The following is a 6,825-nucleotide window of genomic DNA, read 5'->3' on the forward strand; positions in this document are numbered from 1 at the left end:
GTGCCGTCGGACACGGGCAGTGCCTTTGCTCCCTGGTGCCCACACGACGGCGAGGAGGCACAGCGTTGGAGAGCCTGGGGGCCTTTGTGTGACTGTGTGCCTTTGTATAATCCTCAGTCTCCTCTATCAGCTGTGGTTGAGGTACCTTTAGTGCTTCGAATTGTTGCTGTGAGGATCTGTGGAGATTGCCCTCATGAAAGGGCTTTGAAATACCAAAAACCAGTAATAGAGCATCACCAACCATGTGATGAGGACTTCCTAGATGGATGTCTCTGGCTTCTTTCACTCAGCATGTTTTGGGGATTCGTCCATGTTATTGCATGTATCAATAATTCAAAGCACCATTTAACTCTGCTCCCCTGGGAAGCAGGCACGTACTACATTGGTAATACTTTTTAATAGGATCAATGGGCTGTTCTCTCTTGGCCTTCTGAGAATCTGCTTTTCACTCTCACCCACACAAAGCAGCCACTTGCCTGAGAGGAAATGAGCAGCCACTGCAGGAGAAAAGCCCAGAGAAGACGACTAAGGTCATAAGAGACGTTCTTCATGTAGACTGTTGAATTAACTTTTCAACAGAGTGGGTCATAAACCGCATTTTGGACGATGGCTTCCCCCCCGCCCAGTACAATAAGCTTTTATCTAAAAGAACTGTAAATAAATATGTTAACAGCAGTGATATTTTGACATCCAGGCAGGCAGAAAGTCTTTCAACAATTTAGACAACACAGCAGTGTCTTGTCAAAGAATATCATATGGAACATATTTGAAACAGGCCACATATTTGCCTGAACGGGGGGCCCCATGACTGGCCCAGGAGTGGGAGGGAAAGGAGAAAGGAGACAAACTGAGATGTACAAAAATGGCCATTTCCCTTCCTCGGCTATAGCTTAGAAACAGGATAGTGACATCTGGTCTGTAGCCACATAGTACAGAACCAGGCAAGGCCAGGGTTGGGGGCCGGGGTGGGGGGGCCTCAGCAGTTAGCTTCCAGTCACCCGCACATACCGTAGCCGGAGCCCATGGGGCCTGGCGTGACCTGAGGAGATGGCTGCCCCAGTCCATGGGAGCTGAGGCACTGCCCCAGACAGAGCCACTGCTGGGCCCTGAAGATCCAGGATCCTCCGTCACAGAGGCCACAGACCTCAGAGGACATTTCTTCAAGAACCCAGGAGGGTCGGACCTCCGCCTGTGGACGCTGCTGCCTCCAGGACAAGCCCCAGATGCCCTTCAGAGAGCATCTAGGATGAGCCAGCCACGCCTTTCATCTGCCCCTAAGCCATGTGGACACACTGCACCATCCACACACCCGAGGCTCTGGGAGCTGGACTGGACCAGCGAGCAAGTGTTTCAACAGAGAAAGTGGGGAAGTCGGGGGGGGGGGGGGGGGGGGGGGGGGGGGGGGGGGGGGGGGGGGGGGGGGGGGGGGGGGGGGGGGGTGGTGTAAAAAANGTTGGAGGGAAGTCTGCGGGTAGAGGGTGGGGGGCAGATGCTGTAAATTGAAAGCAGCCTAGAAAACAAGTCCACCATTTGCAACGTGTGGACCTTACTTGGGTTCTCATTTTAAACAATCTGAAAAACAAAATGTCTTAGACAATAAGGGAACTATTATGATCTTAAAGAGTTAATTGTCTCTTTGGCGTGATAACATTGCAATATCGGGACTGCAATATCCTGAAACATGTGGACGAAATGTAGTTAGTGCCTGCAGTTTGCTTCTTTCCCATCTGTTGGAGGGGAGCCGCCAGGGGAGACGAAACTCCACCCCCCACCCACGCGTTCATGCTGTTGAACCTGGGCGATGAGAACACACGAGTTTGTTACACTATTTTGTCTGCTTTTGAATATATTTGAGGTTTCCCATAATAAAATGTTAAAGAAAGACAGGAAAGAGGGAGGATGGGAGGGAATAGAATTCTAGAAACGGAAGTGATTTCAGTGTGCCCAGGAGAAGTGAGTGGGGGGAAGGCCCTGAGGGAGACGGTACCTCCCGCCTTGAAAGCCCATTAGGATTCTGACCTCCTCGGGGAGGGAGGGAGGGAGGGAGGATGGAGAAGGAAGGAAGGGCTTTTAGGAGAAGGGGAGAGCTCAGCTGAGGGCTGGAGACACTCTGGAGGGCAGTGCACACTGGCAGGGCCAGAGGTGGAGGGGGTGGGAGCCCTGGCTCCCTGCGGTCCCAGCTGGGGCCCTGCCAGGAGCGCCCGAGGGCCGGGAGAGGTCGGGAGCCGCAGGAGATGGGTGTGCTACCGGTGCATCCACGCAGCAGCCTAGTCCGGATGGTCCTCATTATTGCCTGTGCCTGCTGGCCTCACCGTGTAAAACAGGTGTAGTCAAGGAAATAAAACAGAGAATGAGAGAAGGATTTACGAGGCCTGGAGGAAAATTACGTACAACTACGTAGGATTTGTGGAGAGATTTGGAAGCCGGAGGGGGGCGGGGGCCAGGATGAAGAAAGGGGCCTAATTTCGCTCCTTGAGGAAGAAATGATGGCAGAGCCCAGAAGTCAGGGTGCGTTTTTGAGATATTCCAAGTGGAAATCATATCTGGATTCTGTTTTAAACTCTGATGGGGGAGGGGAAGTTGTCCTGTTTTGGTTTCTGCTATTCAAAAATTTAGGATTTATTCTGAAACAAAATTTCGGGACTCTTCTAACATTAGTCTGCAGATTTTCTTGGGAAATGTTTAGGTTCTGCAACTTCCATAAATGCGGCAGCTCTGAGAAAACTGACTGCTCATGTTGGTTAGGGTTACAGTGAGGACACAAACACCTGAATCATTCAGGCTCTGGGGCATGTTTAAAATATTAAGATGGTAGAAAAAGAGAAATGAAAGGAGAAATGTTTTTCCCACCTATAGGGGCCTGAGACTGTCCCACCCAAGAACTTGGGACTGACAGTAAAAAGTACTATGAGCAGGTTTGGGAAGCACCTCCCAAATGGAGACATCAGAAGTGTCCACTAAGGCCCTGGCTGGTGTAGCTCAGTGAGTTGAGCGCAGACCTGTGAACCAAAGGGTTGCCAGTTCAATCCCTAGTTAGGGCACATGCCTGGGTTGCAGGCCAGGTCCCCAGTTGGGGACAAGTGAGGGGCAACTACACATTGGTGTGTCTCTCCCTCTCTCTTTCCCTTCCCCTCTCTCTAAATAAAATCTCTCTCTTTTTTTAAGTGTCCACTAGGCACAAAGGAAGGAGTCCTATGAAGAAAAGTTCATGTTCAGAGAATAATTTTAAGTGGAAATGGCAGAGTTTGCATTCCTCATATCAATAGACGAATCGCATGATTTTCTTCCTGATACTTGAGCAATAGTGACATTTCCCTGAACCTCTGACCTAAAGAGGTGGATTCATGGCTTTGCCATCTCTCTCTGCACAAGACCTCACTAATAATGACAGCCCTTCAGTGACCTCAAGGCCTGCAGAGCCTGGGGAGGGACAGCCTTCGTTAGCTCAGTCCTCTGGGGATTTGAAATTGCCACCTTTTTTTTAAGGCCACAAACCATACAGAAGTCAGAGTCCACAGTGGGTTTTGGATTCAGACAAAGCTTCCTCGCTGGCCCGCATTTAGGGAGGTTATTTAACCTCTATGAGTTTATGAGAACTCAATGGGAAAATGTAGGTTGAATGCTTAACCAGACCGTGGGGCATATGTTAAGTGCTGAGTAAATGAGATCTACTGTTGTTGTTATTATTATTCATTGTTATTATTACTAGCATTATTACTTTATGGGCATAACAAATGAGCTGGCAAGGCTAGTACAAACTCTAGCCAGAATTTGACAAGGCCAAAATAAAACCAGACCCAGCATCTCGCAGAGAAGCCCGCGTTCACAGGCCTTAAGAAATCACTCTCCAGCTGAGCCTGGCCAGCCGCCTCCCCACTCCTCGCAGCTCGAAAGAGAAATGGCTTTTGGATGAAGCTCTTCTGAAGCCAGCAGTCACTGCTGTGCCTAAGCCCGGGGACAGCCCCCAGAGGCGGTGTTTTTTGAACTGTTGATGGACAGTTTGCAATATATGTATCAGCCGAATTAGGCGCTTTTCCTCTGGGGGCTGCCCAAGGAAGGCCTGGTCAGTCCCGTGGAGGAATTCCCGAGTGAGCTGGTGGTCTTGTGTTTGTGAAAGAAAGCGTTTGTTTCAAGGCCAGGCAAGTGAGTGTAGGACTTCCTGCCCAGGCAAAGGGGAAGGGGAGGGGGTGCCAATGTCGGTGGGTTTGTCACACGCTGCCGTTTTGTAACATATTTTAAAAAGGTGGAATCTGCTAATTGTACTTCACAGGAGGAAAAGCAGAACAAACGAGGTGGGGGTGGGGAGGACGGGGAGAAGGTACAGTTGCATCAGTAAAGAAAAACGGACCCCTCCTCCCATCCCAGGAGGGGTGCAAAGCCTCTGTGGACAGTAATGCTTTACAGCTGGTGCGAAGTGACTGAGGAGTCCGAGAACTCCAGGGCGGGGTGGGGGGTCTGTGTGGAGCAGGTGGAAGGACCCTGGCCAAGGGCCACCCCTCGCCTGGTCAGGGGAGCCTGCTGTGTCCCTGGGCGACATCATCTCTGGGGCTTTTTTCTGACAGCCCAGCCCCAGAAGAACCTGTCCATGGAGCCCTCCCCCAGCTGGTTATTGCTCAGAGAAAACTCCAGGCCCCTAAACGGAGACCTGGCTGGATCCCAGAGCCAGAAAGAACACCAAGGAAGCCCCGGTCTTTCTGTTCTAAAGTGTCTTAAGAAAGTCATGTTTCCAATAATCAGGTTCTATGAGAGAAGAGAAAGAGAGAGAGAAGCCTGGCCACAGCTCATGAAAACAAGCTCATACTTAGCTTGTTTAAAATTTTGTAAATAAACTTCTCAAGCAGAGATTTTGAATTAAAAAAAAAAAAGCTGCTTGCCGCAGAGTGTGGTGCAGTGAGGGGAGGGAGTGACACCCAACTCGCGCACCTGGTGTAACTATTGGTGTTGACTTGCTCCCACAGCCCTTCTCCCTCCTCGGACTTGACAGCTCATCGCCTCCTCCCCGGGAAGTGAGTTCATTTCATTTCAGGCTCTCACACATGAAAAGAAACAGGGCTATAACTCTTTTATGAAGTGAGTGAAAAATGTTTTGTGTAGGTAATTCGAGCACAAACTAGAATTCACCAGGGGATTTTAAATCATTTCCATAAACTTTTATTGAATGAAGATCATAGTGTTTTGAATTTTTATGTCACATTTCTTTAGAGGGAGCAAAGCACATTTGTATATATTTTCTTAATTTGCAAAAATCCCTCTGAAGTGAGATCTAGCAGGCACTATCATTCCTATAAAATAAAATCTACATGTCAAATGTTTTGGCTTTTCTCTTCAGCCCGTCCGGATGTGTTTGAGCCCACAAGAAATTCTTTCAGTCACAAAAGAATCCCCTGATAACTGTTAAAAAGATTTTAATTTTATTATATGATATGCTTTGTAACTTCCACACAGCTTTATGAATTCTGGCTTTGCAGTCGCAACTTCTAAAATCCTCCTTACTCCATTTAAATAGCAGTTTCAAAAATAATCATTTGGAATATTTAAAAGATTAGAAGAATTGTTTAAACTCTCCTTTAAGACAGGCACGAGACCTGGTGACAATCCCTCTTGTCAGCCGGTGCTTGAAAAGCTAAAAGAAACTCCTCACCTTTTCATTATCAAACAGAATTTATTACACACCTTTCGAATCACTCCAGTGTGTGATTTAGAAAGGTCCTCCTTCGGGTCTTCCCATCACAGTCGTTACAGACTACGGGCTGTGTCGGTTTGCATGCAGACGCGTTTCTGAAGAGGGGGCTTTTACTAAACTGAGATACGATTCACACACCATGAAATTCTCCTTCTTAAACTAGAAGTCAGTGGTTTTTAGTATGACGTTGTACGACTGTTACCACCCATTCCAGACCGTTTCGTCACCCCCCCAAAGAGCCCATACCCATTAGCAGTGCCCCCCAGGCACCTTCCGCAGACACTGGCAGCCAGTGTTCTCTGTTTCTGTGGGTTTGCCTGTGACGGACATTTCACATAACCAGATACGTGGCCTTTTATGTCTGGTTCTTTCACTGAGCATGCGGACGTTGCGGCATGGATCGGTACTTTATCCCCCTTTGCGCTGAGTGATGGCTCATGGTATAGATACACACATTTTCTTTATCCACTCGTCAGCTGACAGACACCTGGGCTCTTTCCACTCAGGGGCTATCACGAGTAATGCTATGAAAAATTCACGCACAAGTTTTTGTTTTCAGTTCCCTTGGGGACAGACCTAGGAATGGAATTGCTGGATCACACGGCCACTGTGTGGAACTGTTTGGAGGAACTTTCAGACTGTTTTCCAGAGTGGGTGTACCATGTGACATTTCCATCATCAATGTCTAAAGGTACAATTTCTCCACGTCCTTACCAACACTAGTTATTTTTATTTTAGTCGTCCTACTGAGTGTAAAGGGGTATCTCATCGTGTAAAGAGGGTGCCCACTTAGACCATCAATAAAGATTTGCAAATAGGATGTAACTGTTTCTCCTAGGAGATGGAACATCCCCTACTTAATTATTAGTGCACAGTCTGCGACTTACCGGTATGTCTAAATCTTTCGCTTTAGCAGAGCAAGATGTGTCTTCTGTGTGTGACAACATAAATAATGGCTGAGTAATGCCTACTTGAACCCACAAGTATCATTCCTGTCCACCACAGCCCCCACACGGTGACCACTGTGGCTGTCACGGGGTACCCCAGCACCCCTACCCATCTACTGAGCGCCAGCATCAGCACTGCTGAGGCCTCCGACGCCACTCAGCACCAAGCCGAACCTGCCTGAGAGCGCCCTGCCT

The sequence above is a fragment of the Sturnira hondurensis genome, unplaced genomic scaffold, assembly GCF_014824575.4.
Source record: "Sturnira hondurensis isolate 20B ecotype Veracruz unplaced genomic scaffold, ASM1482457v3 Scaffold0019006, whole genome shotgun sequence".
NCBI classification, from domain to species: domain Eukaryota; kingdom Metazoa; phylum Chordata; class Mammalia; order Chiroptera; family Phyllostomidae; genus Sturnira; species Sturnira hondurensis.